The sequence below is a fragment of the Silene latifolia genome, chromosome 10 (assembly GCF_048544455.1).
Source record: "Silene latifolia isolate original U9 population chromosome 10, ASM4854445v1, whole genome shotgun sequence".
NCBI lineage: Eukaryota > Viridiplantae > Streptophyta > Magnoliopsida > Caryophyllales > Caryophyllaceae > Silene > Silene latifolia.
The window spans coordinates 117,265,202-117,279,781 of NC_133535.1; the positions used below are offsets into that span (position 1 = coordinate 117,265,202).

General features: G+C 37.4%; 1 pseudogene; it reads left to right on the forward strand.

Annotated features, from left to right (window-relative positions):
* Positions 1-8,622: 8,622 nt before the first annotated feature.
* On the forward strand, positions 8,623-8,721 carry LOC141609832 (small nucleolar RNA R71; annotated as a pseudogene).
* The last annotated feature ends 5,859 nt before the right edge of the window (positions 8,722-14,580 follow it).

Here is a 14,580-nt window from a genome sequence, read left to right on the forward strand (position 1 = left end):
TACTAACAACAACAACAACGACAACAACAACAACAACAACAACAACAACAACAACAACAACAACAACAACAACAACAACAACAACAACAACAACAACAACAACAACAACAACAACAACAACAACAACAACAACAACAACAACAACAACAACAACAACAACAACAACAACAACAACAACAACAACAACAACAACAACAACAACAACAACAACAACAACAACAACAACAACAACAACAACAACAACAACAACAACAACAACAACAACAACAATAATAATAATAATAATAACAATAATAATAATAATCTTATCGACAGCCACGCTCCCCTCAAAACAATTGAAAAAGAGATTTTCTATTATAAAAACAAAACAAAACGAATGAAAAGGGTGAAAGGACTGATTAAAGCAGCAAAGGTCTCCTCTGCCGGTCAACGGGCCGCCGACAAGGGCACCGGTGAAGGAGGAAGGAAGACGGGTTTGGAGTTGCAGCTGATGTTGGTGAATGGAGGTGATGAATGAATGAATGGTAATGGCGGATGTCGGATGTCGGGCTTTCATGGAAGTTGAATTGATGAAGACGATAGTGATGAAGGGGTAGGGGAGTGACGGGTTTGATGGTGGTTGAAAGCTTTGTTGAATATGACTTGTCAAAGTCAACCATGACTTTTATGTTTGTTTTCCAAGTGATTTATTTTGTACTTTGACCCGTCTTAACTTGCTTGCATTACCATTTTCCGTCTTCACTATCGACTCAACTCAAATCTCAGCTTTGTTATTCCGTATCACCTACAAATTTATAAACAACAAAATAATAGTTTTATTAATATTATATAAAAACCGACTAATTATTAACTATAACTAACTTCACTAATTATTATAAATTGAGAAAATTGTTGATTACAACCTTTTAAAAACCACTTTTTGAAAATTATAGCCTTATATAATTTTTTTTGTACATTACAGCCATAATATCACTTTTCTTTGAAAATTGCACCACAATGACGTTTCCGTTGAATTTTGTCAAAAAGTGACCGATATACCCTTGCCTATTTCTTTGTATACTTACCCATATTTTTTCACTTAACCTATCATTTACCTTTCAAACCCTCTCATCTTCCTCACCCGAACATCATTTACCCAGATATATACTTACCACTTCAAAATAACAAAGCTAAAAGCATCATTGTTGTTCATCATCTTGTGTATCTCGCTGACATGTTCCGTAACTTTCTCGGTCTCACGCCGAACTTCCGTTCCTTTTATCTTCTCATGCTTCACCAGTAGAGACCCAATTTCATCATTTCTAGCAAGTTCAAGCGTTGTTTTACCAGCCTTGGTCTTGGCATTGAGATTCAATTCTTTATTTAGCAAGTTCCGAGTTACTTTCCAGCTAGATTCACAACCAAATTTGCCAATTGACCAGCTATTAGTATTCCAGATTGAATGTTTGCCTGATCAATTTGAGTCTGCGAGTGTAAATAGCATAATAAATTTGGGGAAAATCGATGATGAACCCTAATTACTTCCAATTTGGGAAAAATCAATGATGAACCCTAATTACTTTCAATTTAGGGATAATTGATGATGAAGAACACTAATTGATTTAAAGATACAATGGAAATAATAGAATTAGAATTCAATTAAATTGATTAGGATAGAGTTTGAATAAAAAGGGTGAATTAGATAAGGTGATATTGGTGAAGAAGAAATGGAGAATTAGAGAGAAAATGGAGTTGTGAATTTGGATGAAGGGGAAGAACATAAGATGAAGGTACAGGGTATTTTCGTCCTAAAAAATGAACTTAAGTAAGAAAAATACAAATTTGTCTCAATTTTCCATCGGAGTAAGACTTTTGGTTGTAATTTCTGATCAGAACTGTTATTATGGCTGTAATTTGAAAAAAAAATTATATAAGGCTGTAATTTTCAAAAAGATATTTTTAAAAGGTTGTAGTCAACAATTTTCTCTTATAAATTAGTAAATAAATGAGCTTTTTAAGACATTTAAGCACACAAAATCGAGTCGGAATAAAGTATAAATGAGGGGTAAAATACAACTAAAATACTACTCATCAAAACTCCCCTCTCTAGTCTCTACCATGCACAAAAGTGGGTTCAATGGAAAAAGGGATCAATATGCTTTTGAGTTTCATAGTGGGAGTTTGCTTTTGGTTTTGTTATTCCCTCCAATTTCTTATGGCATTTGACATTTTTGAGAACAATTTTCTTTGCCATTTCTTTGATGTTTGGCAATTTGATGATTGACAATTTTCAACTTTTGCATTTTTTTGAACATTTTCAAAGTCACCCCAATTTGTAACAAGGATGCTTTTATTTAAAGCATAGGATTTTTTTTTTTGCACTCCTCTTTTCTTTGATGCAAATTTGTGCAAACTTCTTGATTTTCATATTGGTACTCGAACTCAAGTTGATAATTTTTGTGCCCATTCCCTTTTTGTTGTTAAAAATGATGACGGAAGTGGAAGATTGGTTGCATGGTTTCAAGGGTCACCTTGGAATAAACGGTAGTCAAGGAGTCATCATATCACAAGGTACTCTTGACTAGGCCTTAGTCCATGGGTCAAATGATACTAGCATGACACATCCTAGGGTATTTTAGAGGTATTCTAATGAGCAAAGTCTCAAGAAGAAAAAGTATCTAAAAGGGCCTTATATACACTTGTCAAGTTTCCCAAATAGATGTTTTCACAAAATATTTCCTAAAATTTAACTACATGCCATGATGCAACTAACATTTATACAACCTAATGCATATGCTTCTATCAACTAGTATGCCATATAAACTACATGCAACTCTTAAGATCACATTGGTTTGTACCGCATCAAACAAAATAAAGCCACATAGTCATTAACATAGAGAGGAAAAAGGAGATTTAAAAAGATCATACCATGCGGTCTTCATAGTCCCCATGCCTCGGATGTGGCGTAGTCGATCCAATGTGATAAGAGGATAAACAAACATAAGTATATACACAATATACAATTCTACACTACAAAGGAATAAACATGTTTTTGTGTATTTCGAAATTTTTCAATTTTTATCATTTTTGATTTTAAAAGTTAAGTTAGAATTTCCCATCCCCACAGTAGTATGGGCATTGTCCTCAATGGCCAAAACGATAGGAAATTATGCAATGCATGCTAAATGAATATGGATGATTTCTACACTAATATGCAAACTATATGATATATATATATATATATATATATATATATATATATATATATATATATATATATATATATATATATATATATATATATATATACATATATATATATAAGTGAATGCATTCTAATCTACCCTATATGATGCATGCTTTCTATTGTTCGGAGAGCTAAATTGAATTAACTCGCATTCCTTGTGTTTGAACTTCCCTAAACCAAGTAAGACACTATTTCAAGTGTAAAAATATGGGGAGTTCATGCACAAGGAAAGGATGCAATGCATGAATCCTAATTGTCATTTTCGATTTTCAAATGGGAACAATAAATGAGACACCTCAATGGAACCGAGGTGGGAGTCCTTTAAATGTTGCTAGGACTCAAATCAAATACTCAAGATAATGATTAAAACAGGATAAAGAGACAAAGCTAAAGGAGGTGTAGGAAACTCACAATGGAATAGGGTGAAGTCAAGTAATCAACCCCGGATGTGTGGTACCCTCCAAATAGCCTTGTCAACCTTCAATTGTCACTCATTGTGACATCCTCATCACCGGCATCATTGCTGTCATCATCATCATTACTTGAATCATCAATTTATTCATTATCTTCATCATCCACCTCCATTGACTCGGAGGATTCACCATTTCCATCATCAACTTTGGAACTTGAACCTTGCTCTTCTTCTTCTTGGCATGAATCATTACCTTGCCCGTCTTCATAAACAACAACCTCCTTTCCATTAGCCACCCACTATCCATTTTGGCATCTTGAGAAGCACTTGGGAAGAATACTTCCCTATCCGCCCAACTAGGCAAAGGACATGAAGGATCAAGAAGTCCTTGTCTAGCTAGATGTAGAAGGGGTGGATATTGGGCGCAGTAGCCATTTACCCGATCTTCATGAGCTTCTTTATGCATTTGTTGAATTAGTTGGGTCAAATAGTCGTTGCCTACCATGACATTAGAGCCACTCAGTTTGAATTCTTGATAGGCAAAGGGGTATGGAGGAGTCACAATGGTGCAGGAGGAGGGCTTTGCAATTGGCTCCCTATGTTGTTTGATTATCACTTCGGCTTCCTCGGAGACGGGTAATAGGTAGTTTGGGCTGTGGACGGAGATGCGGCAAATCTTGCTAGGCAAGATAAAAGACTTAGCTTCTTTGATGAGCCACTCATATTTGTTATCAAAATTGTCATTCTTGACCCAATGGAATTTGTTGACCATAGTGCTCATATCAAGGAGGTTGCTCCCTTTAGCCGGTTTGTAGGTGCTATCTTTGTTGAAATTCGGGTTAAATTGCTTAGTGAGCCTCGTTACCAAGCCGCCGTTTACTTTGAAGGCCGCTCCATCTTTCCTATTATCAATCTCAAGCCACCGATCAAGCAGTAGTTAAAGAATGTTGTACTTTTTGGTGAACTTTCTATTGATATTCATGAAGGACTTAAGGTAGACAAAATCAAGTTCGGTGAAGTGATTGGTGCCTTTTCTAGAAATCAAGGTATTGCCCACAAACTTGAGCCATACCCTTATACCCGGATGATGAACATATAAATCATGACACTCCCGAAAACAGTCAAATTTTCGACCGGTAAGAACTTTCCAAAGGGGTGTGGCATCATATTTTAAAGGATTCTTCTCATAATGATGATATTGTAAAAGACCAAACAAATTACCAAACTCACTTAAAGTCATTCTTCTACTCTTGTTCTCAAGATGGAATTCAACATAATATCGAGTCACTATCTTAGACACCTTCAAGGAGCTTATGAACTCCATGGTTAATGAAGGGTAAGTTAATTCTTCCATTTCAAAGAGGGCTAACAACCTCATAGACTCGAAAAATGCTCTAGTTCTTTCAAGCACACCCAATTTTTCCAAAGTGTCTTAACAAATAAACTTGGTAGCCACAATAGACTTTATAGTAAGGGATAAAAATGCATTCCTATATGCGTCGGTTAAGAAAGTTACCTCCGGAAAATTTGGCAATTGTTCTATAACTGGAGTAGGTGTGGTAGCTTCCTCAATAGGAGTTGCGATTTCTTGGATTTCCACCCTTGGTTGGGTCACTACTAAAGCCTTAGATGCAAGAAGAGCTTGTTGTCTCTTTGATAATTTGGAGTCTTGGGTGCCTTGGTTCCGCCTTTGGTCCTTGCCATTGTATTCTCCTTCTCAAATTGGTATCAACAAACCAAGATTTTGCTTGAATGTTCCTTGCTTCCTCAAACTTCAGTCAATTCCTCAATCAATTTAGGATTTTTGAATTTTTGGCCAAACCCTAGAAAATTGATTCAATTTATGAGGAATTTGATGTTCAGATGATCTTTTGTTGATAAAGGAGTGATTTAATCTTGTTTTGAGCAAGTTTTGTTTGAATGGTGGTGAATTTTGTTGAGAAATTGGTGTTTTTGAATGAGGGGATTGAGGGTTTAAGTGGGAGAAAAGGTGTGTGTTTGTGTTCGTGAAAGATATAAATGAATTGGGAATAAGGAAGGGGAGTCCCGTGTTTCTCTTAAGTACCAGCTAGGGACGCTTGGATCCTTTATGGGTCACGCTGATCGTCTTACAGGACATCCTGAAATAGCAAACCAGTGCCAGGACGCACGGATCAGTTTCAGCTCGAGCGGATTCGTTCTGGGGACGCTCGGATTCACCTGGGGTCGTGTGGATTTCCTTACAGCGTAATTTCATTGACTAGGAGTCTTCCCAGGACGCGCGCGGAATGATGCCAAGACGAGCGTCCTAAAGATGGGGACGAGCGTCCTGAGGATGATCTGCTCAGATTTTCTTACAGGGTGTTTTCTCCAATTCAAACTTTCCCATGATCTGCGTCCTAAGGTCAGGACGCTCGGACGCATTCTGGGACGCTCGGATTCCCTCGGGACGCTCGGATCCTCTCCAGCTCCCACGAGCTCAAGTCCGCTTGTGGGGATTCCTTTTCCCATGTCGTTCTTTCTTCTTCTCCTTTGTTAAATGTTGTGGGTGCACTACAAAGGCTCTGTTAGCGTAGGCATTTAGTATCCCCATACTTGGTCAAACACTACACATCAAAACATGTTAAAATACCTCCCTCACTTGCTCTCATGTCAAAAATCTTGATCAAAGCACAAAAATGCAAATTCAAAAATGACAAAGATGCAATAAAGGAAATAAAATGCGAGTTAAGGGGTTTGAATATTTACAAATGGTGGTTTAGGGAGGACTCCACCAAACTCTTATTCTTGGATGAGATGTCAAGGGGGCAAAGCCAAGGTGATGTTGATGTTGCTCAACACCTTGTAGAAGTAGTCGAAGACTTGCTCATTTTCATGATAGATGTCTTGGATAGGCCTTTGCACATTGTTTTCTTCATTGTTTTATTCCAAGTCAAAGTGATGACAAGGATCCACAAAGCCTTGGTCTAAGGTCATAGCATTTCCAATATAAGGATTGACCAATCCTTCAAATTCATCGTCCCATAGACCGCAAACTTCACTACCTTGTTCCTCAATGATGTCATGAGTTGATAAGGGCAACTCCTCTTTCTTGTTATCTTGGCCAATGATGCCTTATTCAATACTTGTCATGATGGGTGAGCTATTCAAGCTCTCATTGTTGTTGAAAATTCCTTGCTCTCCGAATAGAGCTACTTTAAGGTCATCCACTTTGTTCTTCCATGTGGGTGGTGTTTCTTTACCCATGGCTTGATCTTTGCATAGAGATTCTAGCTTCTTCCTATCACTTTCTCGGCTATAGTGATCGACCATAAAACATGGCTCATGTAGTCGGGGAGCTCTCATTGTTTTGTCATGATTGAAAGTGATTGTCTCTTCCCCTACTTCAAGTGTGAGCTCTCCATGTTTCACATAGATTACCGCTCCGGCGGTATTCAAGAAAGGTCTTCCTAAAATGATAGGAATGTTGGAGTCCTCCTCCATGTCTACAATGACAAAGTCTACCGGGATGAAGAATTTGTCAATTCTTACGGGCACATCCTCCCATACGCCTAAAGGTATCTTTGTTGATCGATCCACCATTTGAAGAGTGATGTTGGTGCATTTGAGCTCTCCCATTCCTAGCCTCTTACATACCGAGTATGGCATGACACTTACACTTGCTCCAAGATCACATAATGCTTTGTTGATTGTAGTGTCGCCAACGGTACATGGAATAGAAAAACTTCCCGGATCTTTGAGCTTTGGAGGGGAACTCCCTTGAAGAATAGCACTACTCACTTTGGTGAAGCAATAGTCTCCAACTTTCGGATGGATTTTTTCTTGGTAAGAATGTCTTTCATGTACTTTGCATAGGCCGGAACATGGTTGATCGATTCCGTGAATGGGATTGAGACTTCTAAGTTCTTCACAATTTCCACGAACTTTCCAACTTGGTCATCAAGCTTAGGCTTATCTTGGCGACTTGGGAATGGAAGTCTAATCACAATAGGCTCTTTTTCCTTAGCCTTCTCTTCATTCTTCTTCTGTGAAACATCATTGGTGGTAGGATCTACCTCCTTAGAGTTCTCCACAACTCTTTGCTTGTCACTAGCATACACAATATCTTCATCAATTAGCCTCTTCGGCCCCTCATATCTTGTACCACTCCTCAAATGGATGGCACTAACCGTCTCATGTCTTGGGAGATTACCTTGAGGCGGTGATTTCCCCTTTTGTCTTTCAGAGCTAGAAGATGCTAATTGTGTAATTTGAGTTTCTAACATTTTGGTGTGGGCAGGAATGTTTTTGATAGTGATTTCTTTATCTTGGCTATGTTTTTGCATTTGGGTGAAGAAATTTTATTGGTTCTTTTGCATTTGGAGGACCGCTTTTTGAACATCAAAGCTTTGGTCATTTGATTGGTTGTAAGAAGGTTGATTTTGATAACCTTGTCTTTGGTTGAAAAAGGGTATTTGAGCTTGGTTTCTCATTGGAGGTGGGGTGTATGTTTGTTGGGGGTTTTGGACATTTTGGCTCTTGTATGAAAGATTTGGATGGAATTTGGTGTTCTCATTATAGTAGTTGGATTAAGGGGTGCCATTCTTGTATGCTTGGAAAGCATTAACCTGTTCATTTGTTCCCCTACATACCCAAGGTTCCACAACTTTCACATACTCCACTTGGGATTAAGGATGATGCCACCATAGCATTAACATGTTGTTTGGGTGATTTGGAAGCTTCATCAAGCTTAGCCATGGCCTTCTCAAACTTCAAATTGATGGTGTCGATATGAGCACTTAGTTGAGCACCCAATTGAGTGATGTAATCTACCTCATGCTTTCTTACTCTAGTGGCCTTTTGAGGCCTACTATATTGGGAATTATGAACCACCATCTCTTCGATTTTGGCCCATGTTTGATTGTCATCAACTTCGGTAAACATCCCATTGGATCCTATATTAAGAAAATTGCGGGAGTCTTCATATAGGCCGTTCCAAAATTGTTGCACAAGGAACCACTCACTAAGCCCATGGTGTGTACAAGAACGACAAGTGTCTTTAAATCTCTCCCATGCTTCATATAATGATTCCTCATCCTTTTGCTTGAACCCCGTGAATTGGGCTCTCAACATATTAGTCTTCTCCGGAGGGTAGAATTTCTTATAGAAGACAAGTTCTAACTTCTTCCATGAATCAATACCAAGGGTAGCCTTGTCTAGGCTTTTCAACCATTGTTTTGCGGTACCGATCAAATAAAAAGGAAACAATACCCATCGGATTTGGTCTTAAGTAACTCCGGTTTGAGAGATTGCATCACAATAGTCACAAAAAGTTTCCATATGTGAGTGAGAGTCTTCATTAGGCATCCCTCCAAATTGAGTTCTCTCAACTAATTGAATGAATGCGGATTTGGCAATGAAATTACCGGTTAAATGTGGTGGTGTAGGAGTACCATTTGGTAGGTTCTCCACGGTTGGTACGGAATGTGATGAAACTTTAGGCATTGTAGGTTGATTTTGAGGTGGGTTTTGAATTGGGTTATCCTCTCCTCTTGCAAAAGGGTTGACAAACTCAATGTTATTTGGTTGAATGTCCACAATCTCACCAATACATATAACTCTTGAAGTACCGATAGCAACTCTTCTATTGTTGGTTAAGGTCCTTTCAATTTCGAAATCAATAGGTAATAAATTACCTTGTGATCTCCTAGTCATGCAAAATATCAAACAGAACAACCTTGAGGAGATTGACTTCCCCAAGCTAAAGAAAGACACAACTAAAAATAATTAACGAAAATAAAATCAATTGAACACCGTCCCCGGCAACGGCGCCATTTTTGGTCCGGTTAAAACTTGTCGTCAAAAGCTACCAACAAAACAATATTTATAACTTCAGAAACTACTCTTAGTAAAGAGGTAAGTAAAGGTAGGATTCCAAGGGATGGGTATTGATGTAGGATTTCAAATTACAAGTAGCTAAGTCTTAGGGTGTCACAAATTGGGTTGAGATGAGATGTAATCTAAACTAATCAACAAGATGAATGAAAATTAATGAAAAGCAAATAAAGGGGTTGTAAACAATCTATTAAAACCACTAGGGTGTCATGGGTTCATAGGGGATTCATCGAAATAGATTATACAAACATGTTCTCAAATAGATGCAAGCACTTATTGTTGTGATGGGATCGAGTTAGTGTATATCTTTTAATCCCTAGCAGAATTTAGGTCCCGGAGCCCAGTCATCTAGACTGTACAACACCTACAAGTCGACTTAGTCTCTCCCTATTCAACTCTATGCATGGTCTAATGAGGCTCGAGTTAGTTTATATCTTACAAGCCTCATTGAAAAGATAGGAGATGGGAAAAAAATGTAAGGATTCATAGGCTCGCATTTCATCAAACATCACATGTGCATAAGTTGAAATCACAACAAGTAAGCAAATTAATTATGAAAACATATTAGATTAAGCATAGATCAATTCCCATGTTTGTTTCCCCTAATACCCCCATTAACCCTAGCTAAAGGACTACTCACTCATGATCAAGTTTAGCATGCTAATAAGGTTGTCAATCATACTAACAAAGCAAAACATGATAAATAAATGATGTAATTAACAATAATTAAACAAGGGAAAAAAGGGATTATACCTATGGAGATGATCCAAATAATAAAGCAAAGAATAATAGAAGTACATGATCAATGATAGAAGGTTGTCAATCCTCCAATAAACCCAAATAATCTTCTAATTACACAAATAGAACTAAGAACAATTGAGAGATTAATGAAAGATTAAGATATGATTAATATTGAAATGTGTATTACAACTAAATTAAGACTAGATTAAGAGATAATTAAAGCTTGATTAAGAGTTTATTAAAACTTGATCATAATCTAGGTAGTACAATGGGGTATTTATACTAAGATTAAGTATAAGGATTAGGGTTACTAAGGGCTTAAATGACTATTAAGACCCTAAGAGAAGCTTGAGGAAATGCAACTCCCGAGGGACATGCGCGGATCATGCTTGCAACTCCCAACAGGATCCGCTCGTCCGCACCTGAAGCACGGCCTGTCTTGTAAGAAGATCCGCTCGGGCTGATAGTCAGGATGCCCGGATCGTCCTCTGGTACGCTCGGATCATGCTCAGGGACGCTCAGATCGTTGCTCTAATCCGCTCTTCCTGAGCTCGGGCCGCTCGGATCGTTGGACAGGGTACTTCTCTTGTTTGGCTCCTTAACAATCCGCGGGGATTGTGTTGGGGATGCAAGGATCTTTTCATCATTGCACATTTCACTTTATTTATTTGCTTAGGCCTCTAGTATTGGTCTCCTCTTTGATGCTTGGTCACTAGATGCAATCCATTTAGCTCCATTTCGCTCCATAAATACAAGGTTAGCAATCCTCTCCTACCAAGGACACAAAACCACAAAGAATATGTAAAATTGGAAATTAAAGATAAGAAATGACTCTAATATATGCTAGAAAGCATGGAAACGAGGTTAATTCGGGGACTAAATGTGCTCAAATATGAGTCACATCAATACCTTCAAGATATATTCATATCATAAGAGCCTTAAATATATTTATACTAATAAGGAGTTGAATATGAGGCGGAGAAGGTGGATAGAATTGATTGGTGACTATGATATGGAGATTCTTTACCACAAAGGAAAGCTAATGTGGTGATAGATGCACTAAGCAGGAATTCGGGCCATGCCTTTAGTGTAACTATGTCACAAGTGAGACTAAGGGATGAATTTTAAAATATGGAAATACATATGATCAATAAAGGAGGTGTCATGAGTATGGATAAGGGGATTTGATGTAATCCACAGGTTTGAAAATCGTTTGGTTTCGCCACCAAATTTAAGGTAATTTGGGAACCATTTTAAAAATGAGATTTGGGTTCGTTGTTGAAAGTACGTGGTGGAAAGTTCGTTAATAAAATACCCACCCCCGCCCGTTGCAATAACGGCCTCTACTTGGGACTATGATGGCTAATTGGACAAGACTACGATTTATTGGATGAGAGTGGAAAACACCATTTTAAACCTATCATGTGATCATGGTTTCTAATCGTTTAATCCATCTAATCTACTTTGTCCAAGTGATTTAGCAAAACTCGTGTATGGCTATACTAACAAGCATTCATAAACATGGCCTAGATGGGTGTGGGGGAGCCGTGGGGAGCTAGCTCTTACATCCCAGACGATTCTCGTCGACTCGATTTGAAAACAATTGAATTAAAGATACAACTCGATCTAAAAACAATTGCTATAACATGACACTTGACACACGACACGAAATAGCCTACTTAGCCATTAGAATCTGTGCCATATGATGAGGCTACAGCTCACATGGACTTCGTCAATAGCCTCATTATCGTTTTGCGCACTCGCTTCGATTTAATTGATTAAATACTTCAATCTAACTACCTAAAACAAAGATTTTGTAAAACTGTTTTAACTCAAAAAAAGGACTAACTTGACCCATATTTTAAAGTACAAATTAGATTACTTGGAATAAATTACAATAATTAAAACGATTAAATTACAATAACGATTGAAATAAAACCGTAATAATTAAATAAAACAAAACAAATCGAAGTAAAATGGCACACAGGCCGAGACAACACACAACCATACACGTGGCCAACAACGGTGGTCAACGTTAACTATTCTAGTCATCAGGTGCAATGAAACGGATACTAAGCATGCGCAATTCAACTAGAGAGAAATCGTCATAAAAAAAGATGAATTCATTTAAATTCTTTAAAGAAATTCATTTAAATCATGTCGGGTTTTGTATGACCTATGAATGTCTAATTCATTTAACATGCTTTCTACATATTAATTCGGTCAAGTTGTGATTTAACAATGATAAACGATACAAATTACATACATGCATCATAAATCAAATAAAACAAATCTAACATATGAATTAATTTTAACTATTTCATAATTAAAATTAAAACAAAACATTAAACACGTGAATATGGACTAATTACTTCGTAATTAACTTTAAACAGACGTAAATCAGGTGAAAACGAATTAAACTAACTAAAGTTTCATTTTAATTAATTTAAAACATGTTATCGTCATACAATTAACAAATTGTTTCGTTTTGTGATTTAAACATGATAATTATTCTAACTTACATGTTATCGTCATAAATTGAAAACAAACATGTGATTAGCATACTATTACTCTAACAGCAATTAAAGCATCATTAACATAATAATTACGAAACTTATTAACTAAACATGAGACGATAATTAAAGACGATAAAAACGAGCAAAAGAGGCCCTTAAGGCCGTGACATGCACGAGTAAAAGAAGAAGGGAAAAGACGTGATTTTGTGCACCCTCAACTTACATGTAAACATGGACACCACTCGGGATCCCATATGTAATTGTTGCTTAGAAGGCGCGTCTTCGGCAATCGTAAAACAAAAATAAAAAAAATTTAACGAAAACAATTTCGAAAAACAAAACAATTCTTCTCGCGTAAAAGCACTTCGTGCAGCGATTTTCAAACGAAGATTGTGACTTTGTTTCTTACTCAAAGTTAAATCTGAAAGATGTTCTGGAATCCTTAGACTCCAAAGATTCAAAATTTAGTAAAAAAACATAGGTAAAAACGGTTTTACAATGACTCAAACTGAACGAGAAGAGGTGATGTCCAGAACACGAGAGAACACGAATAAGAGAGCAAATCGTTGCTCTAATGTTCGTCTAATCTCTTGTGTGAACGTTTTTCTTTGTTTATGGGTATGATAGGAGTTTAGGGTTACTTTCTTACGTGGGATTGATGGTGGTTTGCTAGGGTTTCGAACCGTGTATGAGTGTTGTGTTTTTCGTCCCCTTTTTCGGATTGTATGTGTGTGTTTGTATAGGAAAACGAGATGGGGTGCTAGGGTTAGGTTATTTAGCTGGTATGGGATTGGCTTATGGATTGGGAAAGAGAGGGTTTGGACAAAATATCGAGTATGGAAGGTGGATATTTCGGTTTTGGAAAGGATAAACAATGGAGATTGTTTCGGTTGTTGGGAGATTGTGTGAGCTAGTTGGGATAGGCAAAATATCTTTTTTTTGCTTGGGAAATAAGTAATAGAAGATAGGGAAGGGAGTTAGCTTGGATGCGGGTTCGAAAAGGACTCGAAAAGTCTCTGTTTTGGCGCGGCAAAATAGGGCACGGATTGGGGGGTTTTTGGTTGGGTTTTGGCACGGGTTTGAGCATGGGTTTGGGTTAGGATAGGTGTTGGTATAGTGGGCTAGGTAATAGGTTTATGGTTGGGCTAGTTAGGTTGAGAATGGTGGTGAATGGTTGCGGGTTGGACTCGGGAAAACAGGGGAATGGGGAATGGGGAATGGGTTGGGGGTTTGAAATGGAAAAAAGGGAGGGGGAATGGTGGGTTCTTAGGGGGTTCGAACCTGGGATCAATGGGGGAAAGGGGCGTCCGAAAGCTACCTCGAAACTCGTGTCAAAACCCGTTCAAAAATCGAGCTTAAAACCGTTCAAAAACCTGGTTCAAAACCACTTTAAAAATTTACTTTTCAAATTAAAATAAAGCGATAAAATGAAATCGTCACTTATCTTATTTCAAATAAATTAAAATAAAAACTTTGAACAAAAATATATTTTTCAAATAAATTATAAAAGCTTTAAATTTTTAATAAACTCGAAAATATGAAAACCAATTAAATAAATTTCATTTATTTCAAAATAATTTAAATTTCATTTTAATTATAAACCGTCAAATAACGCTTGTCCCGCATCACAAAACGAGATCCGCTAACGAGCGATGTAAGTAAACATGTGTCCTATCATCATCGGGTGTTTTGTCGGGATTTCTGTAAATTACAATATCGACGGATACAAGTATCTAAAGAGCCCCCACTTTAACGGAGGCTTGGACAAGGCAAAAGTCAAAGTATACCCCAGGTCCCTCTCGACCTGAGGATTCCGCGGTTCGTTTAGAGTC